Source organism: Amblyraja radiata, chromosome 10 (genome assembly GCF_010909765.2).
Source record: "Amblyraja radiata isolate CabotCenter1 chromosome 10, sAmbRad1.1.pri, whole genome shotgun sequence".
In the NCBI taxonomy this organism is placed as follows: Eukaryota; Metazoa; Chordata; class Chondrichthyes; order Rajiformes; family Rajidae; genus Amblyraja; species Amblyraja radiata.
In genome coordinates, this window is record NC_045965.1 from 36,649,497 (window position 1) to 36,674,419 (window position 24,923).

The 24,923-nt window shown below is 43.2% G+C and overlaps 1 long non-coding RNA gene across 1 annotated transcript in view; it reads right to left on the bottom strand.

Moving 5' to 3' along the window:
• Window positions 1-490: 490 nt before the first annotated feature.
• Window positions 491-24,923, bottom strand: part of LOC116977792 — a 29,456-nt gene continuing 5,023 nt past the window's right edge. The window contains exons 2-3 of the long non-coding RNA XR_004413305.1: window positions 17,123-17,234; window positions 491-1,726 (exon numbers count right to left, since the gene is read on the bottom strand). This is a non-coding gene — a long non-coding RNA (uncharacterized LOC116977792). The remainder of the gene's footprint in view (window positions 1,727-17,122; window positions 17,235-24,923) is intronic.

Genomic DNA, 24,923 nt, shown 5'->3' on the forward strand with positions numbered 1-24,923 from the left:
CTCTTGATCTTGGTCTGGAGCTGGGATACAGGAATAAGATATAGAATTATCCAGGCAGTCCACAGTATAGTTGAATCACCATGAAGAAGCTGCCCTTATCATTGAAAACAGTCCACATGTTTGAGAATAGATATTGTTGTATTTTATTAAGTTGACTGATTCTTAGTTAGGACTTGTGCATTACTTAGTCATAGAGTCACAGGGCAATACAGCATGGAAACGGGCCCTTCGGCCCAACTTGCCCACTCCGGCCAACATGTCCCAGCTCCACTAGTCCCACCTGCCCGCGTTTCGTCTATATCCCTCCAAACTTGTCTGATCCATGTAACTGTCTAACTGTTTCTTAAATGTTGGGATAGTCCCTGCCTCGACTACCTCCTCTGGCAACTTGTTCCATACATCCATCACCCTTTGTGTGAAAATGTTACCCCTCATATCCAAGAAATAGAGTTCCAGCCTACTCACCCTTTCCCTATAGCTCAGGCCCTCTAGTCCTGGCAACATTCTCGTAAATCTTCTCTACCCTCTCCAGCTTGACAACATCTTTCCTATAACATGATGCCCAGAACTGAACACAATACTTGGCTACAATTAAGAACACACTGGGGATTCCACTGATTTAAATAAATCTGATATCCTTCTGTGGAGGAGGACTGCAAAACTGTAAAACTTGAGCAGCCCGGGCAATGTGCCTCTTTAACATGCTTTAAAGTGAAAGGAGAATGGACCAAATGAATTAATCTGGCAAAAGTACATTTGGTTCCCATGAGTTTTTGCTGTCAAAGTTGAGAATTGTGGTTGTTTTCTCTAACATTTTCCGAACTATTTGCATTTTGCAATGTCCTGAAGAAATGGAAGGAACAATATAATCGCAAGTCCTTTTTTCATTGTCTTTGGAGCGCAGCCAATGATTGCCATTCAGTGATGAAGCTTTGGAGGTTCTCAGCTGCCACAGCTGGAAACGTAACTGAGCTCCAGGGAAAGTCTCAGAAACTGCACCAGGTCTACACATCTTTCTGGATGAATTTTGGTGGGCTAATTGAACTTTCCACCAGTATTGCCTCTGGAACTGTCTGCCACTTCTCTTCCTGTATCAGATAAATCTTCTTAAGTGCAAGCCCTTGGTCAGTTGGTGGCATTCATAATGCAGAGCTAGAAAACTATGAGGTCAAGTTCATTACTAGAGACTTGTGTTCAAAATCTTAGCTGGGGCTCCAGTACAGATCTTAGGTGATTTAGGGACTAACTTTCAAATCTAACATTAAATCAAAAGCTCATATGCTGACTCAGGTGAACAAAATATTCCATTGCACTACTCAAAGAAGAGTGTGACTTTGTTCCCAGTACTCTGGCCAAAATGCATCCCTACATTTGAGATAAATACCCCTCCCATGATCAGCGGTTCACAAAATGTTATTTAAAAAAGCTTGTGAAAATTTGAACCATATCTAAAATACTTAAAGATCCTAAGAACACTAAGAAGAATAAACATTTATCTTAACTCAGCAGAGTTAATTTAGAAATAAATACTTTTGGAGCAGCACAGTAGTGCAGCTGGTGGAGCTGCTGCTTCTCAACGCCAGAGACCCAGGTTCAATCCTCACCACAAGTGTTCTCTGTGTGAAGTTAGCACATTCTGCATGGGTATCCTCCGGGTTCTCTGCTTTGCTTCCACATCGTAAAGACGCGTGGGTTGTGCATGTGAATTGGCCACTGTAAAATTGTCCTGCAGTGGATAAGAAAGTGAGATAACATAAAATAGCATGAGCATGTGGTCTGCATGGACTTGGTGGGCTGAAGAAGGGCCTGTTAACATTCTGTATCTCTAAACCAAACTAAACTGAATTATCTGTTACTTACTTTCATCCCTCTTCGACAATACTTCCCATTCAGGTGAGTGGAGATGCTTACATAGAAACATAGAAAATAGGTGCAGGTGTAGGCCATTCGGCCCTTCGAGCCTGCACCACCATTCAATATGATCATCCAACTCAGTATCCCATACCTGCCCTCTCCATACTCCCTGATCCCTTTAGCCACAAGGGCCACACCTAACTCTCTCTTAAATATAGCCAATGAACTGGCCTCAACTACCTTCTATGGCAGAGAATTCCAGAGGTTCACCACTCTCTGTGTAAAAAATGATTTTCTCATCTCGGCCCTAAAAGACTTCCCTCTTATCCTTAAACTGTGACCCCTTGTTCTGGACTTCCCCAACATCGGGAATAATCTTCCTGCATTTAGCCTGTCCAACCCCTTAAGAATTTTGTAAGTTTCTATAAGATCCCCCCTCAATCTTCTAAATTCTAGCGAGTACAAGCCGAGTCTATCCAGTCTTTCTTCATATGAAAGTCCTGCCATCCCAGGAATCAGTCTGGTGAACCTTCTCTGTACTCCCTCTATGGCAAGAATGTCTTACAACACAATGTTGAAATTGCATATAGTAGTTAGAGTAATTTCCTACCCAGGATGTAGAGTAGAGAAGCAGTGGGGAATGCCAATTTTCTAGGAGCAGAGGAAGCATTTCTGATTGCTAATTGTGAGGCACAGCAGTCAATAAAAGGTGTAGAAGTATGGCCTTTTTGGAAGTGGCCGTGTTTGAGGAATAAATGCTGAGGCTTACGCTTGTGAGGCTTTTTGTGAGGAGGTTGAGCAGAAATATAGGGAAGAACTGGTAAAGGTTTTCCAGTTCATGTTTCAGACATTGGTCGGAATGGCAGTTAGGACAGTAGTATGCTTCTCCTGCAGGACGTGGAGATCATGATAAAATTCAGTCTCCCTGGTGCCTACACTCATGGGAAGTGTGCCCATGCTGACAGACCATGTCAAGGAACTGAAGCTAGAGTTGGATGCACTCAGTGTCATTCAAGCTGCTGAGAGCATCTTAGACAGTAGTGAGGGGATCACACCTACAGTGCAAGCAGCGTTGGTGACCAGGAAAGTGATGACCAGGGACATTAATGGGAGTGGGAGTGGGAATATAGTGCTGGGTTTCTCTGAGGCCATCCGCTCAGTAACAGGTATACCTAATAGGCCATTCTCACGTTACGAGCTGACACAAGTGGTAACCCGAGTTAAATCTCGTGGTAATAACGTACGATTAACGTACCGCATTTGTGGATGCAACGTAGTGCATCGTGGCGCTAACGGCAGGTTCTCGTGTAACTTGTCTACTCTTGCAAAAAATCAAACATGTTTGAAATTTTCCACGAGTCAATTTTACTCTTGTGGTTAATAATTGAAAAATTTTAACTCGATTTAAGTGGCCCATGCATTTACCTTAGTATATCGTGAGTCTACCGTATGAACTCTTTAACTCAGCGGGCAGGCAGCAGCAGATTGTCGCTCCCTTCAGTTTCCCAGCGACAGTTACCTGCCACGCGAGAGAGATCGTGCACTGTTGTAGGTCTCCTTTGCACGTCGGTGTTTCTGTCTTTCTCCACTCATTGTTGGCCCCATCTGTCACCACCCCCACCTACACCCCTCTGCTTCCCGGCCATGTGTGTGACCCCTTCCCTCCCCTCTCCAGCTCCCCGCCCATTGCACCGGCGCGGGGGCTTTGCACTGTCTTCACGTCGGCGATGCCAGCAGGTCCGTGCCAGTCACCGGAGACGTCAGGACCAATGGGACATCGACCCCCAGGCCCACCAGGCCCACTGCAAGCACGGAGAACCCAGAGACCCACAGCCAACAGCAACTCCAGCCCAGCCCCGCTCCAATCCAGAGGAACCCGGGTTGCGGATGAGGGGGCGCAGCTCGGGCTGTGGGCGAACTGCCACTTGTCGCCGTAGTGGCCCATCGGGGAGCGGGTTCCTGTTGGTCCTGACGTCTCCGGCCACTCCCCTGTACAGGAGCTGAGACTGGGAACTGTACCGCCCTTGCAGGTGAGCAGGAGAGTGTGGTTGTTTGCAGTTGCAGAGGGAGGGGGCAAGGGCGGTACAGTTCCTAGTCTCGGCTCCTGTCCAGGGGGGTGGCCGGAGACGTCAGGACCAACGGGACACCGACCCCCAGGCCCACTGCAAGCAAGGAGATCCCAGAGACCCACAGCCAGCAGCAACTCCAGCCCAGCCCCGCTCCAACTCCAGAGGAACACGCTCCCCGTAGGGGCAGAAGCTGATGGTGTGCAAGGTACGTCTTGTTCTTGGGGTGGCGGATGAGGGGGCGCAGCTCGGGCTGTGGGCGAACTGCCACTTGTCGCCGTAGCGGCCCATTGGGGAGCGGATTCCTCTGGAGTTGGAGGGGGAGGGGGGTATTGTGCTGTTTGATCGCCCCCTGCTATCCCATGGACAGGGAGACACAGAGGCTTTTGAGACTGGTGGGCAATCACTTCCAAAGTTCTGCCCACACTGTCAGTACACCTCTCCTACACTTGTCTCCCGCACAAAGATCACCCCGCAGAGAATGATCCCAGCCTAACCCAAGAGCCATGTCACCCCAGACAGATTAATGAAGCCCCCCCCCCAACCTCTCTCCATCTCAACTCACGCCTGGGCACCGAAGCAACTCAGGAGGCGAACCTTGAGCTCCGTCTCACAACAATCTGATGTGCACATCCGTCCACATTCAAAGATTTAATCTCCCGTCTCCCCGCAGTGTGTAGACATGGCAGTAAATTCAATTAAAACATATCAAACCTGTGTGTTTCAAACAAATCATAAGTATAACTGCTCTGGCACTGGATGGTGCGCATTTTCCCTTTGTAGGTCACATCAATAGATGCGGCCGCTCTGAATTATATCTTTAAAACAAAGCCACAGGATGGAGAGGTCTTCTTTAACACTGTTGCTTATTAAAACATAACACTGTTGCTTATTAAAACAAAACTTCAATCAGGATTGGCTGAAGAGTAACTCGGGAGACGAACTGGGAACATCGCAGAAATGACAAGTAAACGGGAAACTGCCGTCTACCCATGGGAACTCGGTTAACCTCTTGATCTTTCACTTGTTATATCGTGCTCAACCACGACCCCTTCACTCGGGTTACCTCTTGCGTCAGCTCGTAACGTGAGAATGGCCTTTAAGACTTTATTCTGTGGAGCATAGGTTGAGAGGTTGCTAAAATCATGAGTAACTTGAATAAGGTGAATGCACACAGGTTTATCCCAGGGAAAGGGAAATCAAAACTTCAAGGGCATGGGTTTAAGGTGAGAAGGAAAAGATTTAAAAGGAACCTGAGGGGCAACGTCTTCACACAAGGTGTAGTGCGTATATGGAACAAGCTGCAAGAAAAAGTTGAGGCAGGACCAACAACATTTAAAAGTATTTGGATAAGTACATGGATAGGAAAGGTTGAAGGGACATGGGTCAAAGACAGGCAAATAGGCCTCGCTTAGAAGGGCATCCAGATCAGCATGGACAAATTGAGCCAATGGACCTATTCTCTGTTGCATTACTCTATGACTGAATGTATTCTCCAATGCAAGTGCCAGTATTTTCTGTTCTGTTAATGGATTCCAAAGAAAGTCACCATTAGAGCACTGTTGGGCAATATTGGCCAAAGAGTGTCATTTATACTGGCATACAAGGGAATCCTGAACCTATCCATGAAATGAAACTAGTCCTTGGGTAACTGCTGAATTCACCTGCTAATTCTGGGCCATTATTTCCTTAGATCTTTTACAGTATGGCATTAAATATTTAGCTTTGAAATACAATCCAAATTAAGCCTAAGAATGGGAAAAAGATAATAGTCTGTACGGAGTTTGTACATTCTCCACATGACCGTGTGAGTTTTCCCCGAGTGCTCCAGTTTCCTTCTACTTTCCAAAGGCATACAGGTTTGTAGGTTAATTGGCTTTGGTAAAAACTGGACTGGAATCTAAACGTTCCCCAAAGGTATCATCAGGGAAAGGATTGATAGAGACTGCAGATACTGGGATATGCAGTAAAAAAAAACAGCGGGTCAAGCAGCATCTATAGAGGCAATGGAATAGTGTCCCTAGTCTATAGGATAGTGCTAGTGTGCGGGAATCGCTTGTTGGCGCTGGTCGCCGAAAGGCCTGTTTCCGCATTGTATCTCTAATCTAAACTAAATTAAACTAAACTAAACTAAATCACTAGGAATTGTGGATTACAGAATCTGCTCAGAAATGAGGGTGGTTAGTGGAACCAGATAAGGGAGGATGCAAGGCAAAAGAGAAACAGTGTTGAGAGGGGAACGGAGGAGTGCACCGAATGGGTAGAGTGTGTCAATAATAGACAGCTGAAACCAGGAGAAGAACAGGAAACCAAGACTACAGTGAATGGGAATGTAGGGACTGTACGAGAGGGCCTGAGTGGATGGGGAGAAAGGAGAAAGAAACAAAGACACTGCGGGTTAATTGAAACTGGAGAATTCGGTTCATGTCACTGGGTTATAGACTATCCAGGCAAAGTATGAGATGCTAGTTTGCATTTGGCCTTCCCTGGCTGTGGACAGATAGGTTGGTGTGGGACTGGCCAGGGAAGTTGAGGCGGCGACAAGTGGTTCATGCTTGTACCCCCTTTACAAGTGGCTTTGCATATGCTTTCCTGAGTGGGGTTTTTTGACATCATGGCTTAATTAGGATGATTTGGAAATTGTATATGGAACAGATTAATGTGCATGCATCTAATCGTTGTTTTCAAAGGAAATGAAATAAAGGTCTAGCCCTGTCACCCATAGAATTCTGAAGCAGGCCAAAAAAATTAGAGCATGCTGAGATTTGCAAATTAGAACCCTGCGGTAGCTGGCTGTAAAAGTAGTAGTATCAGTTGATACTTCCAGAACTAATGCATACAAATTACAGGCATTCATTTAAAGATACAGAAGACAAAACATGGGTATAATTGTAAACCTATACAGAACGTGATTATACCACACTGTGATTATACCAAACTGTGAATTACACGTGCAATTTCCTTTCTGTACTACAAAAATTGTTCAAGAAATTTCCCAAGGTGGGACCAGAATTGAGAAGATGCAATAATCAAGCAAGATGAAATGGCCTGGACCCCTTTAACTGGTAAGTTCGGAGACTAGAGAAATCTAAAGTTTTGAAAGCATTGAATAGAGTGGATATGGAGAAATTGTTTTCATATGTAGTGATTCTACAATACAATACAATACAATACAATACAATACTGTTTATTGTCATTTGAACCTCAATTGAAGTTCAAACAAAATTTGGTTTCTGCAGTCGTACAACAAGAAGAAACAATTAACAAGACACACAATTCACACAAACATCCATCACAGTGAATCTCCTCCCCACTGTGATGGAAGGCAAAGTCTTGTCTCTCCCCTTCTCTCCATTCTTCTCCCGATGTTAAAGCCCCCGGCGGGCGATGGCAAGTCCCGTGGCCGTTAAAGCTGCGGCAGGCGATGTAAAGCCCCATTCCGGGTCGTTTTCACACCCACAATTCGGGCGGGAGAAGTTGCCGTTGCGGGCACTCCGAAAAGCGGTCTCCCACCAGGGACCCGCGAGCTCCTGATGTCTCCGTCCACCGGACCTGCGGCTGGAGCCTCTGAAGCTCCAGAGTTGGGTCGCAGCCGCGTGCCACCACAGCTCTCCATGCTCCGAAGCCGGCCAGCTCCACGATGGTAAGTCCACGGGCTCCGCAACTGGAGCTCCCAGTCCGCTCCACGGTGCTGGGCTCCAGCGGGTTTTTTATTTTTGTCCCGGTTGGGGGTATAGGTTGTTGTGGTTTATATATTGTTTTTAGCTGTGTATATGTGGGGGGTGGGGGGAGGAGGTGGGGGAAACTTTTAAATCTCTTCCCTGTACCGGGGACCCGTCAGGGAAAGGTCGGGTTCCCCGTACAGGGAAGAGATTTAAAAGTTTCGCCCGCCCCCCACATATAAACAGCTAAAAACAATATATAAACCACAACAAACTATACACTCAACGGGACAAAAATTAAAAAAAGACAGACGGGCTGCAGGGGCCACTGCCGCGAGGCGCCGCCATTTTACATAATAAGGGCATTTAAAAGCAGAATAATCATGGATCCATCAAACAAAAGTTATAGATGTTTTAGCATTGATTTATGTCAGAATGTGGAACCTGCTGCTACCCAAATCAGATACCATTGCGATTTAAGAAGAACCTTAACATGAAGGGGGAATATAATAATAACTAATTAAAGATGACGAAGCACTTGATATGGTCACCAGCATTAACACTCTAGGCCAAGTGACCTGTTTCAGTAAAACACAAAATGCTAGAGGAACTCAGGCAGCATCTATGGAGAGAATGGACAGACAGGGTTTTGGATTGAGACCCAACTCCGATCATGGCTCTACCATAGTTTAAGAAAGAACTTCAGATGCTGGTAAAAGCAAAGGTAGACAAAAAATGCTGGAGAAACTCAGTGGGCGAGGCAAAAAAGCTACCTTGAGTTTCTCCAGCATTTTTTGTCTACCTCTGGTTCTACCATTGCCTGTTTCATTGCTGTAGTTACATTAAGATCAGATACAGTAGATTTACAAAATGTCTCCAGCCTTATTTGATAACACTCTGAAGTTAAGTTCTGAATTTTGGCGTCACTTACATTTACATTAAGCTTGATGTTTAAATGTTTCTGTATGAAAACAGAATAATATATTTTCACAGATAACCAAATCACTGTAGGTCAAGAAAGACTGAGTCAACTGTGCATAGAGAGTTCAATTAGAACTATATTTATTAATGTTTAATTCACAATCCTGTTTAATGTTCAATAAATTTCAAATATGGAAAGTCGTAGGACAATTGAAATATTAATTTCATGTTTGTAATATAAAGTCAGGTCCACAATTGATACCTCTCAGGCTCAGTGATAACAGTCACTGCCATCAGTAATGTTCATGTTTTACATTGGTGTTACTGACTCGTGCTGCCCTCTACCTACTTGTCTAATATTGTATTCCATGGATATTCATAAAAATATCTCATGATCACTATTTGATAGTTCCAGACTTTGCTCAAGTGTTTCTTCATTCTCTCTGAAAGTGGACTTTTAAATAAAACTTAATTTTACTTCGGAGTCACGTGAGTGATTCCGTGAAGAACCCGCTCAGCACGCATGCGCGACAATAACGCCAGCAGTGCAACAGCGGCAGGCGGGAGTCAGGCGTTCCCGCTACGAGCCTGAAGGAAAGGAACGTTAGCTAAGTACTTACCTTCAGAGTAAAGTCGGTCTTTGCGTTTGTTTTTGCTCCAGGGGGAGCAAAGCAGCAGAGGGAAGCGGCCCCCGTTCGACTCCAGGGAAGGAGCTGACAGTGGAGGGGGGAGAGGCGGAGAGGCGGCAACGGGACCGCACACGCTGCGGTCCACAGACACGGGTGCTGCGCTGATGCCCAGTCTGCTAAACAGCTGCCTGACCAACAGCAGCGGACTGGAGGGAAATTAAAAAACCGGCCGGCACCCCTGCAGACTCCCGACAAAGAGACTCGCCGCCCGAGAACCGCTGAAATGCCGCCCGAAAACGGCAGACAGCCTCTAACAGCAAGATCAGGACCAACCTCAGGCTGGAGACAGACACGGAAGATGGAATCAGCACTTCAAACAAGAAACAAGAGTGTCTGTTTCTCCAAGCCATAGGAAGGTCATGGAGCTAAAAACTCCAGCGAGACTTGCCTCAGGAGCAGGGGCAAGTCCGCCAAGGGAGCTAACACTCCCACTCCAGTGCCTAACAGCACTGGCCATCTCCCTTGTCGAGGGATTGATGGGAACCAGAGCTGGGCTGGTCAAGAAGAGGGGTCACTGGCTGAACAACATCGGGAGTATACTTGAGGTACAGGATCAGGAAGAGCTGCTGGGTGTGGCCGCTATGTGGCTCCACCACTAGCGAGATGGCTTTTCAGTCTCAACTGACGGCCAGCTCTTGTTCCCAACCTGTTCTTTTCAAAAAACCTCTCCAAGACAGGTAGTCATGAGGTGTTGGATTTCATCATGCCTCCCCTAAATTGCATTTACTCAAAGTGCCCACCATTATTGGGGAGTAAATTGAGCATCGCTTTTAAAAACCTAAATATCTAAAAATGAATTTGATATCCCTGACGTCGGTTATCATTTTCGCATGCTCTTTCCAGAGGGTCAGGGTAGTATGGCAAAACACCTGACCCTACTGTTCGCAGTGCTCCGCAACTTATCAGGAAGTTATAAAACCTGCCCTCAACTCAAAAAATTTACAGGACTGTGAGAACGCCGACCTCACAACCACATGTCCTGCTGTCTGGCTAAGTTACCAAACCAAGCCTAAAAAACTGGACGAAGTGTCCAAAATATCGGCGCAAGAGGGCAGGGTCTGGAATGAGCACCACACGTAAACCAGTCAGCAGTACCTCTAACGCGTCCACCAGGAGGGTCTACCTCATGGTACTGGTGAAAGCTCGGGGCCTGCATGCCAATCCCGTAAGCCATTCAGGTCAGGGCCCAGAGCAGGCCCCATGGAAAATGCGCCACCCCCCAACATCACCGCCACGTCAGACAACGTGCAAGACTCGTTGGACCGGCAGGAAATAGAAGAATACCCATAACCATGGAGGTAGGTGGGTCTGCTTCCTACCAACGTATAGAAAATAGGGGCTTAATACTAACAGAGGGGAGATTACACCTGTTTTAAGAAGCACGGGAGTCTATCACGAGTGATCAGTATATACTCAATGGCTTTAGTGGATACAAAATACAATTCATACTAGAAAAATTGCTACCAGTTCAACATTTACCCCAGAGGGTATTTTCCCTCTCCGTTAAAGAAACGAGAGGGACAAGCTGAACTGGTGAGACTAATTACAAAGGGTATCATGGGAAACATGAACCCTTGGAATTCATATCTAATATTCGTCCCTAAACCCAAAAAGATGGTGGATGTCGCATCATCATTGACTTAACTTCACTAAAAATGTTTGTTAAGTATATACATTTCAAAATGGAAACTGTTGTTACTGCCAAACAACTAATTTCCAAAGGATACTTCATGGCAAGCATTGATCTTAAAGATGTTTACTATTTAGTACCATTCACAAGGATCATCGCAGATACCTGGAATTTACCTGGATGGGGCAGCTATGGCAATTTAAAGCGTTACCCAATGGGTCACATCAGCCCAAGATTATTCACCAAGATACTAAAACCAGCTCTGGCAATATTCACAAGACAAAAACATATTGTCATGGCATATCTTGATGATATCTTAAAAAAAAAAGGCAAGACCATGGAATTGACTATGTTAGCTGTATCAGCTACCAAACAGTTATTCGAAACCCTGGGATTGTCTTACATCCAGATAAATCTAAGTTGAAGCCATCCACAATCATGGACTACTTGGGCTTCACAATTAATTCAGTCTACGTGACTGTAACATTGCCAAGAGACAAAACAGTTGAATTGGCACAATCATGCAACAATTTAATGGTCCACGTACTCCCAACTATTCGACAAGTAACAGAGTAATTGGGAAAATGGTAGCAGCATTTCCGGCTACACAATTCGGACCTTTGCACTGTCAAAACTTACAAAGAGCAAAGGTACAGGCACCAAAACGACATACAGGTCATTATGATCGTGTCATGAAGTTACCCACTGAAGCAATATCATAACTACAGTGGTGGGCAAAAAACGTTTGGCATAATTTCAACCTATTATCATTACTAACAAGTAGTAGATGGACTAACCCAGAGTCATCGTTACCACTTACACTGGGCATTAATTATCTACAGATGTTGGGTGACTTTTACGGTTTAAAAGCATATGCACAAATATGCATCACTTGCATGTACGGTTACAAATAGATAATACTACGATGGTGGCCTACATTAACCATATGGGCGGCATAAAATCGGTATCATGCGACAAGTTGGTCAACACAATTTGGCAATGGTGTGTCGAAAGACATATTTGGCTATCAGCAACTTACCTGCCAGGTAAGCTAAATACAGTAGCAGACACCAGGTCACGTAAATTTAATGACAACATCGAATGGATGTTAAACCCCCAAAAATTTGCAAAAGTTATCAAGCAATATGGCACGCCAGATATCGATTTATTTGCATCAAGGCTAAATCACCAGGTACCTATGTATGTCGCTTGGGAACCAGACCCTGAGGCAGCAGCGGTAGATGCGTTCGCGCTGGATTGGGGAAATTCTTCTATGCATTTCCTCCCTTCTGCCTCATCAGTTGGGGACTACGTACAATACAAATGGACTCTGCTTCATGTATTTTGATAGTACCCGACTGGCCTATGCAGCCATGGTTCCCAAAACTCCATGACATGGTTGTTGAAACTCCGATGGTATTCCCCAGTGACAGGGAGTTATTAACACCCAGTGTCGGGCACAAGCCACCCGTGCCATGGAAAAAAATCAAACTCCTGGGTTGCAGATTCTGCACAAACCACTTCTGGGACTGGGATTATCAGAACAAACCGTCGACACCATGTCAGCATCCCTCCGAACATCCACTAAAAAACAGCACTTGTCCAGCATCAAGAAATGGGAGAAGTACTGCTTGGATACAGGGACCACCTACTCAACCGCTACAGTTACCAACGTACTGGAATTCCTGGCGAACCTTCACCACGATGAAGGACTCAGCTACAGAGCCATCAACACAGCTAGAAGTGCCCTGCCTGTCTATTTAAAACCAACTGCAGGACAACAGGCCATGGGGTCCCACCCGCTGGTGGTCAAACTAATGAAGGGTATTTACAACTCTAACCCCCTAGACCAAGGTACACCCATACATGGGATGTCAGTGTGGTCCTGACATACCTCAGGGGATGGCCACCAGCCAGATCCCTCAACCTGGAACAATCTATGCTCAAAACACTCATGTTGATGGCACTTGTATCTGCACAGAGGGTCCAGTCACTACACTTATTGCGACTGGACAGCATGCGCACAGCTCCAGACCAGATCTCTGTCGTAATCCAGGGACTGATCAAACAGAGCAGACCAGAAACACCTAATCCAGTCGTGGAATTCCGGGCTTACCCGCCAGAACCACGGTTATGTGCCATGACCCACCTACTATCCTACATAGACACAACCAAAATATTCGAGGGAGATGAAAAGCCTTGTGGGTCAGTCATAAAAAACCTTATGGTCGGGTGACGAGCCAAACCATTGCGAGATGGCTCAAGCAGGTGCTAAAAACTGCTGGGATAAACACTAACATGTACAAATTTTATTCCACCAGGGCAGCATCCACGTCGACGGCTAAAACAATGGACGTGCCTATAGACCACATCCTGGCTACAGCAGGATGGTCGGGGGAAGGACCGTTCAGAAATTTTATAATAAGCCGTTGTCAAAACCTGTTTTATTTGCAGGAAAGATTTTACGGACTGCAAATATTTAATTTAAGCCCAGGGGAGCAATTTAATTTCTTTGTTGTTATTGTTAAAAAATACCATTGTGTTTTTCTACAAACAGATTCATTGGTTGATTACGATAACACACTTCCTCCCTCAGACTTCGGCAGTGCGTGAAGTAATAACTGTTACACGGGTTGAAATCACAGAGCTTTGAAGTCTTCACGGAATCACTCACGTGACTCCGAAGTAAAATAGTAAGATTAAACGAGAACTTACCAGTTTGAAGTTTGACCTGTATTTTATGAGGAGTTACGAAGAAGGATTACGTGCCCTCCGCTCCCACCCTCAATAATATGGGTCAAACTGATAAACTGATGTCTCCTTGTCTTTACTATGTTTACTTCAATAACTGTGTCTATCTGTGATTCCACACCGCTGCTTTGAAGTATGCCGCGCATGCGTGCTGAGCGGGTTCTTCACGTAATCCCTCATCGTAACTCCTCATAAAATACAGATCAAACTTCAAACTGGTAAGTTCTCGTTTAATCTTACTATTATATGGTGTTTGACCTGAAGCAATAAACTGCATTATGTTTTAAAATAAAATGAGCTCACTGAAAAATATTCTTGAAAATTAGCAATTTATCTTCAAACATTTCTGCTATGTAAAGAGCATGTCATGTTTTCCAGAAAGGTAGGGTATCTCACCTCAAAAAGTATCAAATGATGATGCATTTTGGTGTTGATTATGTTTAGCATTAAACAAATTGCTTGAGGAACTCAGATAGTCAGACAACATCTGTGGAGGGAAATGGACAGACAATATTAAGAATTGGAGCCCTCCTTCAAGTCTCTGATTTTGTTTGGGTTTTGTGAGGAGCCCTGAGATGCTTTGCATTAAAGCGCTGGTGGAAAGTTGTTGTGCTGATCATAAATAACAATCATCATTAATCTGATTTACCACACAAGCTGATACTATTGTGCCTAATCTGCTATCATCCACTAATATTCAGATGAAGATAGAAATTAACCATTATGGCTTTTTTACTCTTAAATCTAGAGACTAAAGGTAAATGCAGCATTTCATCCCTTGCTACTGATCTAACATAAAGCCAGTCACTTGTTTATTTCTCTTATTTTTTCACAGCATTAATACTATAATTTATGAGTTATCAGTAAGTGATCCATAATGTATTGGTAAATGAATCCATGAATCGCTTTCTATTTAGAGTCCACACTATGGTGGACTCTGATTCATTACTGAAATTAGAATAATGCCATTGGGTGGGCTCCGTCATGCAACATTATCTTTTACTTTTATCCGTAATAACAGGAAAAAGATGCCATGTTTACCTAAACAGCTGAGAACAGATGATGACAATTTAATAGAGGAAGTGAATAAGGTCCTAAAGGCTTTGTTCCACCTTTGAAAACTGAATACAGGTCACACGTTTTATATTTCTCTTGCGATCTCTGTGGGTTGGACAAAGTGAGTTCCATAAATGAACACAATTAAGATGTCAGGAAATTATTGCAAATATATTTATCTTTAACATATTAGTAGTAATTTTTGTAGTCAGCTATTAGTGGTGTGCATTTACTTTACAGAGTCAAATGTAGGCAGATGTGGCTTCATACTTGGAAGAGAGAATGAAATATTAGCGTTTAAATTGATTTGAATCAATTAGTTTAGAGGAGAATAAATAAAACTGAATTTATAATGAGAATAATTTAAGAGAACACGAGTATTCAATGAATATTTGTGTCTGCAAAAATTAATCTATGTCGGGCCAAATTAAATTGATTGTTGACACCACATTCAAGTCTTTTCACTTTATTCAGTCATGCCATGTTCACAAGAGGGAATTTTTAACACTAATCAGCTTATACTGGGTGATGATAGGAGTTGTTAAATGGAGAACATGCCTCACAAATTTGGGTTCAACACCTGGTATCCTGATGATGCTTGAAACGCAGCCACTCTCCCAGAAGGTGTGTCAGAATTTATATTGTTAATGAGCAAAACACAAATTGTTGGAGGAAATCGATGAAGGGAAATGGATAGGTGAAGTTTTAGGCCAAGATCCTTCTTCAAGAAAGGATGGGTTAGTTATTCAAGAAAGGATGGGTTAGTTATTTTTACATTGGGCTAAATAACATCTAATTTTCACATTATTGCATTATTTCCTTTGAAGTCCTACATCAAAAATAGAAAACATCACAGAGAGCTGATAGCCACCTAATATTATTACCTGAATAGATGCCTGGAGTGAATAGATGCCTGGTCTTTATTGTCACTAGCCCACTGCCCATACACACTAATCAGAGTCCCCTCTCTTCCAAATCTATGCCATCCAAATCCAGAACGGCAAATATTTTGAGTGGTGCAATTGCTGACAAATGGAAAGCCTTAAACAATGTCCCTTGGCACTCGGAAATATTTAATGACTCCCAATAATGAACCAAAAATGATAAATTTGTAATTGACCTTCATAAATTACTTCCAAAATAGAAATACAACTGGAGTAATTCTAATAATTAAAAATGTTGATGGAAAAAAAAACGAAGGAAAAAAAGAACAACTTATTTCTCTGCATCTGTGGTCTTACAAGCCCCATTGAAATCAATGAGCTTGCAGATTGCTACACCAATATAAATTTAAAAGTGGAGTCTGGCAATCTCAGAATTATCTATGTACCACTTCCTGAAGGTAATCAATTAATAATAGCTTCAGATCATGAAATTATGTTTTCAGGAGAAGATGATGTCAAGAGCTTGCTTTTTGCTGAATTAAATGAGGAACTAAATGTCACTATAGAAAAGCTCTTTATGAAGAGAGTTTGTTTAAAATGTATTTACTGCAGTTATTAAACAGCAGAGTATTTCTTTGTGTGAGATAGAAACACACATCAAAGGTTTAGATGTCCTTGTGGTTCAACCAACAACTGACCCCTGACATCGTTGTTACATCCGATGTCAAAAGGCTGCTAACAATCTCTCACAATAAGGTAATACCTTCAGGTCACAACTTGGCTCAGCAGCCAATTAATCACTCGTGCACGTGGACACTGAGGATTGTCTGCAGCTAACCAACTAGACAAAGATCCACTTTTACAGTCCATCAAGAATACATTAAAAATGTCCTCATTTAGTGTAAATTTATCACATTTCATTGTCCTAATTCATTCAAAAATATAAAAGTAATTATTCTCTGGTTTCTGTGAATGTGTAAAGAAATCTAGAATTTGTTGACAGCTGTCAGTGTATTTTTTTTTAATAATCCTTAAAAATTCATCCTATAGTCAGCCAGACTGTTTATTTAAAACAATTATATATTCTAGGATTTACTTGCATCTTGAAGTATTTTGTGTCTATGGAGCGAAGGAAATAGGCAACGTTTCGGGCCGAAACCCTTCTTCAGACTTAACGCAACGCGCGTTAAGATATTTTAAAGATATTTATACCTCGATAACTTTTACAATATACCACCGATCGGAACGAAACTTGTTGCACTCGCAGCACAGGAGAACGGTGAGTAACCTGTCGAAGAATTGTAGCGCTTTTGCATATCGTTTTTGTGCAAATAGAAAAACCCTGCAAACCGGAGGAGCACATGATCAGAGTTTTAGTTATGTATAGATTGTTGCTGAGGTTAGTGTGGTATAATATTCAAGAGCCTGGTGGTTGCTGAGAAGAAGCTGTTCTTGAACTTGGTGATCACAGTTATCTGACTCCTGTACCTTCTTCCCAATGGTAGGTGTGAAATGAGAATGTGGCCTGGGTGGGGGAGGGGGTCTTTAATGATATTGGATTTGAGGCAGAGCCTCTCGTAGATTCCTTTGATGATGGAGAGGTCAGTACCTGAGATGGACAGGACAGTATCTGCCACTCTCTGCAGTCGCTTTCATTCTTGGGTATTCAAGTTGCCAAACAGGCGGTGATGCATCCGGTCTGTATTCTCTCTATTGTACACCTGCAAAAGTCCATGAAACAAACATGAAAAACATAAAATATCCATACAAGCTTGAAACTGAAAATGAACAGGACAATAACTATTCTGAAAACTTCCTCCACATAGTCAACCTCTCAAACAGAGATATTTCAAGGAAAATCAATGACATTTTCATAAATTAGATGCATCAGAAACAAGCTAATTAGGCTCAAAATCAATAACCCCTCTGGGACATGTAGTATTTACACCAGACTGATGAAAAACACAAGGGAAGTGATTTGTGAAGCACTGACAATCATTATGAGGGACTATTGCTCCCTAGGGAGGTTCCAGATTAATGGAATTAGGCAAACATAGTGCTTCATTCTGAAAGGCCAACAAAACAGAGACAGTTAGGTACAGATAGATTACAGTTATTATTAGTGTTTTGGCTAAAATAACAAAATCAATTTTCTGGATGAAATATGACAATTATCCATACATCTATAATAAACTGGTTAGCAGCAATGTATTTCAGAAAAGGAAGATCCAACAAGATGTAACATGCTGATTGGCTTGTAGAAAGCACAATCATGTAAGTTGCCTTGACATCAAAAGGCAATTGACAAAGTTCAATGCAAATATCCATGTATTAATATCAAAACTTCCAGGAATTTTGAATAAATTCTATCACAGGTACAAAAGCGTTTTGAAGATAGGAAATAAAGTATATTCTTCGTACATCACTTCAACTTGGAATAATTACTGAGGGTAGTATCCTAGAGCCTCTATTGGAAACATAGTAACTAACTACATCATTAACTTAGATTTAGGAATTCAATGATAGATATTTACATTCTTCTTTATTGCAATGAAAAGTGGAATGCAAAGAAGAATTTTGAAAATGTAGAATGAGTTTGACATAATATAAAAGTGACGAGAACAATGACAGATAAACCTTCATGCAGTTGAATATAAAGCATCATACTAAGTAAGAAGAAACTTCTGATAAAGGGGTGGAAATTTGGCCCCTGAGCTATGTTTCAGAATCAGAGTGCAAATCCCATCCATTCCTATATATTTACATTTAGTGCACATTGGGAACTCAACTAGTTTAACAATGAGATGGGATGAGGTGGGAGTGGCGGCGCCTAACGGCAGCGGCTCGACTACAGTCGTCTGTCTTTTTTTTTTTTTGTCTTGTTAAATGTATGTCTTTGAGTCAGTTTTTTTTTTTTTTTTAAGCTGTGTATATGTGGGGGGTGGTGGGGGGGGCTGTGGGGGAAACCGTTTTAAATCTCTTCCCTGTGCGGGGACCCGACTATTCCCTGTCGGGTCTCGGATGTCGTTGGGCCTAACATCGTGGAGCCGGTGGCGACCTCCGGCCGGGACTAACCTGAGGGCTCCAGTTGCAGAGCCTGCGAAACTGACATTGCGGAGCTGGCCAACTTCGGAGCGGGAAGAGCTGTGGTGGCATGCGGCTGCGACCCGACTTTGGAGTTCGGAGGCACCGGCTGCAGACCCGGTGGACGGGAACATCGGGAGCTCGCAGGTCGCTGGTGGGAGACCGCTTTTCCGAGCTCCGCAACGGCGACTTCCCCCGCTGGAATCGCGGGTTTAAGGACATGGAGCCGGGGCCTAACATCGCCCGGCGTGGCTTAAATGGCCTCAGGACTTACCATCGCCCGCCGGGGGCTTTAACATCAGAGCCCCAGTTCGCCTCGACACTGCAGTTGGACTGCTGGACCACGGGAGAAGGAACAAAGGGAAGAGATAAAGACTTTGCCTTCCATCACAGTGAGGAGATGTTGGAGACTCACTGTGATGGATGTTTATGTAAACTGTGTTTAGTGTGGGTTTTGGATTGTGTTTGTAATGTAAAAAACTGTAGAAATGGAATTTCGTTCAAACCCAGGTTTGAATGACAATAAATAGCATTCTATTCTATTACAGATCCTTGAGTTAACTGTGTGGTGAAGGCAGGCCAATGCAGCCATATTCAGCCAAGAATGCCAAGGAGAAAGATATCCTTTAAATCTATTTCTTATTCCTATTAAATCTCTCCCCTCTCACCTTAAACCTATGTTCTCCAGTTCTTGATGCCATTACTCTGGGTAAAAGACCGTGCATTCACACTATCTAGCCCCCGCATGATCTTATAAACCTCTATAAAATTATCCCTCATCCTTCTGCACTCCACGGAATAAAGTCTTAGCCTATTCAACCTCTACCTGTAGTCAGGCCCTTGAGTCCTGGCAACATCCTCATAAATCTTCTCTGCGGTCTTTCCAGTTTAAGAATACCGTTCCTACAACAAGATGACTAAAACTGAACACAATACTCTAAATGTGGAACATAAAAATTTGTATGTGCATACAGTATGTGATAGGGTGCAATTGCATGTTTGAAAATGCACTCTGCCGCATCTGATTCCATATTCAAAGAATAACTTTCTTAATCTTTTATAGTGCCATGTGTTAGTTTCATTGTAAATATTGCTCACATGTTTCCTTGTCCCAATGTGAGCAAAATCGTACCTTCAATTTTAAAGAACCAAAGAACAGCTCAGGTCAAAAAGCCACTCAATTTTTCAAGCTATAAGATTTCAGGCCAGTCATGTTCCCCTAAGTTTCTCACATTTCGCTCCTTGAGTATTTATCCATTTCCCTTTTGAAAGTTCCAGTTGAATCTTAATCCACAACCCAATCAACAGTGAGTAAAAGCCAACCATTGTTGTGTAAAGTTATTTTTCCTTGTGTTGATTTTGGTTCTTTTGCCAGACACCTTAAATTGGAAAAGTTTCTCTCTACCCAAGTCCTTCAGCATTTTAAATACTTCTGTCAAATCTCTTGGCCTCCACGATCCAAGAAGAACAATCCAAATTGTTCCAGTCAATCCACATAAACACAATCCCTCACCTTTTAACCATCCTTACAAGTCTCATCGTACCTCTCCAAGATCTTAAATATTCTTCCTAACAGGGACAGAATACTCCAGCAGGAGCTGATTTTACTATTTGATGTATCGACTTGGCTTTTGTTCATTGTGTCTTTAGCCAGATACGCATTTACTTTATTACTATATTGTTAACCTTTCCAACTGCGATTAAAGATTTGTACACCAGGCCCCATGAGCTCCCATAAAACTGAACCATTTAACTTATTCATGATAAAAATGTATCCCTCACCCTCTTCTGCATTTAATTTCAACAACCATATGAAACATGTGAAGGCTGTTATTTCTGAAAGTTTGCTGTTTTTCCTGAACATGGAGTGTCAGAATTGCAACTCCTAACTTTTGATGGAGAATTCCAATGATGTACGTTTACATTCACCATTAGAGTCGGTGAGTCATTAAATCTTACAGTATGGAAACAGGCCCTTCGGCCAAACTTATCCAGGCTGACCAAGATGCCCATCTAAGCTTTGCCAACATTTGAAGTAAGAATTTTATTGTACCGTACTTTTGTGACTCTCAATTCTTGACTTTACTATAATTCCCAACAACACCCCCCATGTACGTGATGTCTTTAAAATTTTGTTATCACACCTGCCTCAACCACTTCCTCTGGCAGCTCATTTCATGTATTCATTAGCCTCTGTGAGGAAAATGTCTCTCAGGTACTTATTAAATCTTACTGCTCCCAACAAATCTACACATTCTGATTCTTGATTCACGACTCTAGGAAAAAGACTGCGTGCATTCATCCTATCTATGCCCCTCATGATTCTATGCAGCATAAGATCTCCCTCAATCTCCTACACTCCAAGGAGTAAATTCATAGCTTGCCCAGTCACACTTATTAACCCAGACCTCAGGTCCTGAAAACATCCTCATAAACCTTTCTGCATTCTTTCCTTAATGTATTTTTCTGTATCAGGGTAACCAAACCTGAATACAATATTGCAAGTGCGATGTCACCAAAGTCTTGTACTAGACCAACATACCATCCCAATTTTTATACTCAATTCCCTAAAGGGCCCGTCCCACTTGGGCGACCTAATCCGCGACTCATATTCGCAGCATGGTCGACATGAGGTCGTAGGAGGTCTTCGTTACTCTCCTTCATGCTCGAGAGTGGTCTCCACGTACTCAAGGCCTCAGCTAGGTCGCGGTGGTTTTTCAATATGTTAAAAAATGCCCGCGAGTTAAAAAAGGTTGCCATGGAAAAAATCGATACTTTTTTTACTCGTAGGTATAGTCGTAGTAAGTCATAGTAGGTTGGCATGTTAGTCGTAGGTAATCGAGGGTAGTCAAAGGTAGTTGTAGGTAGTCTTCATCATAGTCGAAGGGAGGTCGAAGGAGGTCGTCTTCACTCTCCACTATTTGGTGTCCAATTTTCCCAAAGTTAGTCGTAACTAGTCGAAGCTGGTCTTCAACATAGCTGAAGGAGGTCTTCTACAGTCGAAGGAGGTCTTCACATGTCATTTTTTCAAACGCTTCTAAAATCGCCAATTAGGTCGCCCAAGTGGGACAGCCCCTTAACTGATGAAGGCCAACATTGACAAAAGTCTTCTTCATCACCCTGTCTACCTGTGATGTCACTGTCTGGGGGAATATGAACTTGTACTTCTGGGTCCCTCTGCTCTCCAACACTCCCGACAGCATCGCCGTTCACAGTGAAAGTCCTACACTGGTTTGACTTCCCAAAATTCAATACCTCGCTCTTAGCCAAATTAAACTCCATTGGCCATTCGTTGGACCACTTACCCAACTGATCTGACCCTGCTGTGATATTCCCCATTTTGGTATCATTTGTAAACTTACTATTAATGCCTTGTTCATAATCTTCCAAATTGTTGATCTAGATGACAAACAGCAATAGGCCCAGTACTGACCCCTGAGGCATACCACTAGTCATAGCCCCAGTCCAAAAAACAAACTTCCAATATCATAATATGATTCCTATCATCAAGCTAATTCCGTATCTAGTTTGCCCGCTCTCACTGTATCTCATGTGATCGAACCTTCCAGAGAGGCCTCCATGTGGGGACCTTAAGAAAAAGCTTTGCCTTCATATGGACTATGTCTACCAATCTGTCCTCGTCGACATTCTTGCTTACTTCCTCTCCATCCCAAGTACGTATCCATGCCCTGAGTTCATCTACCTTACCTGTCAGGATTCTTGCACTGAAATAAATGCAATTTAATCCAACAATTTTATTTTGTTCCCTGCCATGCTCCAGTCTGTCCTGTCTACTGAACTTTCTGTCATTGACTTCAGTACCAACTTCCAGTCTCTCATCTGCCTCAATACTGCTTTGGATCCCATCGCCCTGCCAGTCATTTAAATCGTTCTGGGTAGCATTACCAAACCTGCTGGTCAGGATATTGGTTCCCCTCCAGTTCAAATGCAATTTGTCCTTCTTGTACAGGTCATCACTGTCCCAGAAGAGATCCTAATGGCCCAAAAATCTGAATCCTTGTCCCCTCCAGCAACTCTTCAGCCACAAATTCATTTCTTCTATTTTCCTATTCCTCCCCTCACTAGCACGTGACACTGGGAGTAATCTAGATATTACTATGCTTGATGTCCGGCTTTTTAAGCTTTTTGCCTAACTCTCTATATTCGCTTTGCAGGACATCCCTTTTTCCATCTACCATTTGTGCCAATGTGCTTAACAATGTCTGACTGCTCACCCTCCCCCTTGAGAATGTTCTGCAGCTGTTTAGAGACATCTCAATTTTGGCACCTACGAGACAACACACCATCCTAGTGCTCCATTTGTAAACCACAGAATCTGTCTGTCCCCCTATTCTATCAAGTCTCCTAACCCTATCGCCCTATCTGACTTTACCCTTCCCTGCTGTGTGCCAAAGCCAGTCTTGATGCCAAAGACCTGGCTGCTGCTTTTGTTATCATTAGAGCCAGGATTTTGCCATAAATGCCATGTGCCTTTTCATGCCTTTTTTGATGATTTCAGGAATATAATGCCTTTTTCACGATTGAGTGCCGAAATCAGATTTTTTGCCGTTTTAACGTAACTTACAAGAAAATTTACGCCAGCGTGGTGAAACCCGGCTGTAAAGTGGTGATTGGAGAGGGGTGCGTGGGAAAGGGTCCAGTCTTTACAAAGTGGAGTCATGCTTTAAGTAGGTGTGAAGTGGTGAATGGGGAGGAGTATGTGGGGAAGGGTCCAGTCTTTTAAAATTGGAGTCAAGCTGTGAGTAGGTGTTGGTTGGGGTTACCAGGGTTAAGTTTCTGTTTATCGAAACTGCAGTAGAACTCGCTCAGGTCATTGGTCAGCTGACGATTGTCCAAGGAGCGAGGGTTTTTCCTCTTGTAGCTTGTGATTTCTTGCAAGCCCTTCCACAATGAAGAAGAGGCATTTGCTGAGAACTTGCTCCTCAACTTCTCAGAGTACCTTTCCTTGGCAGCTCCTCTTCTTAGCTTGTACTTGGCCTGTCTGTAGAGGTCTGCATCCCTGCTCCTGTAGGATCTACCCCTGCAAGCGTCAAAATGCCTAAAGTCAAGTCGACGCCTGGTAAAAAACCTGAACGATTAGGTGAGAGTATACGGGAGTGATATATTCTCCACAGACAACTGTGTGCTGTTTTGCAATGCATGTGAGAAAGCAGTGAATCATGAGAAAAAATATTTCATCTCCAAGCATGTACAGACAGCTAAACACAAGTTGGCGGCAGAGAAACAGAAGGTAGGGAATATGCAACCTTGTCTCCTCACAACATTTACTGCTGGCTCGAATCGCAAATCTGAATTTTCGAGTGATCTGTGCAACGCATTCATTGATGTTGGAATTCCACTGGAAATTAGAAAACAAATCTCTCAGAGGTTTTTTAGGGAAATACACAGAGGAACATATACCAAGCGAGTCATCATTACGGAAAAATTATGTTGACAGCAACTTCAACATTGTTGTGCAGAAAATTAGAGATGAAGTTGCATGCAACAAAATATGGATCTCAATAGACGAGATAACTGATGCTGTGGGGAGATTTGTTGCCAATGTGGTCATTGGTACACTGGAGACAGGTCAACCATCAAAGGAGGTGTTCTCAAGAAATTAATGGGCCTCTACCTCCCAGAGAAAACTTTCAGCACCACAACAATCCATCCCACATCTTTACCCGAGCTCAAAACAACACCACCACCAAACCATCACCCGCATTCCATCAAGTTATCATCCACTCCACCTCATAACAACTCAAACCTAACACCACCACCAGTTCAGCACCCATAAACCTAGCCCCGATTCACCACCAACCTCACACACCCATCTTAACCCAGCCCACATCAGCTCAGCCCATCCCATCTCGAACCCAGTCAGCTCTCTCCCTGTGATTACGAATATTTTAGAACGGTTTGGCGCGTATTCTGGTTATAAACTTAACTACCAAAGGAGTGAGCTATTACCGATTAACTCATTGGCTAAGCAGCTCCCTCGCTCTTTAACCTCATTCAAATGGGCAGAGGGCGGGTTTCGCTACCTCGGCGTCTTTATCACAACACCCTTGTCTGATATGTTCCGCACAAACTTTCTGCCTCTGGTTGAGAAAGCTGAAAGAGATTTTGACCGCTGGTCAGTTTTACCGCTATCCTTCGTGGGCCGGATAAATCTGGTCAAGATGGTCATCCTACCCAAATTCCTGTATCTTTTCCAGCACGTCCCTATACTTATCATTAAATCTTTTTTTGATAAATTAGAAAGGACAATATCTAAATTTTTATGGGGTAGCAAACCGGCTAGAATCCGAAAGGCGATACTGCAG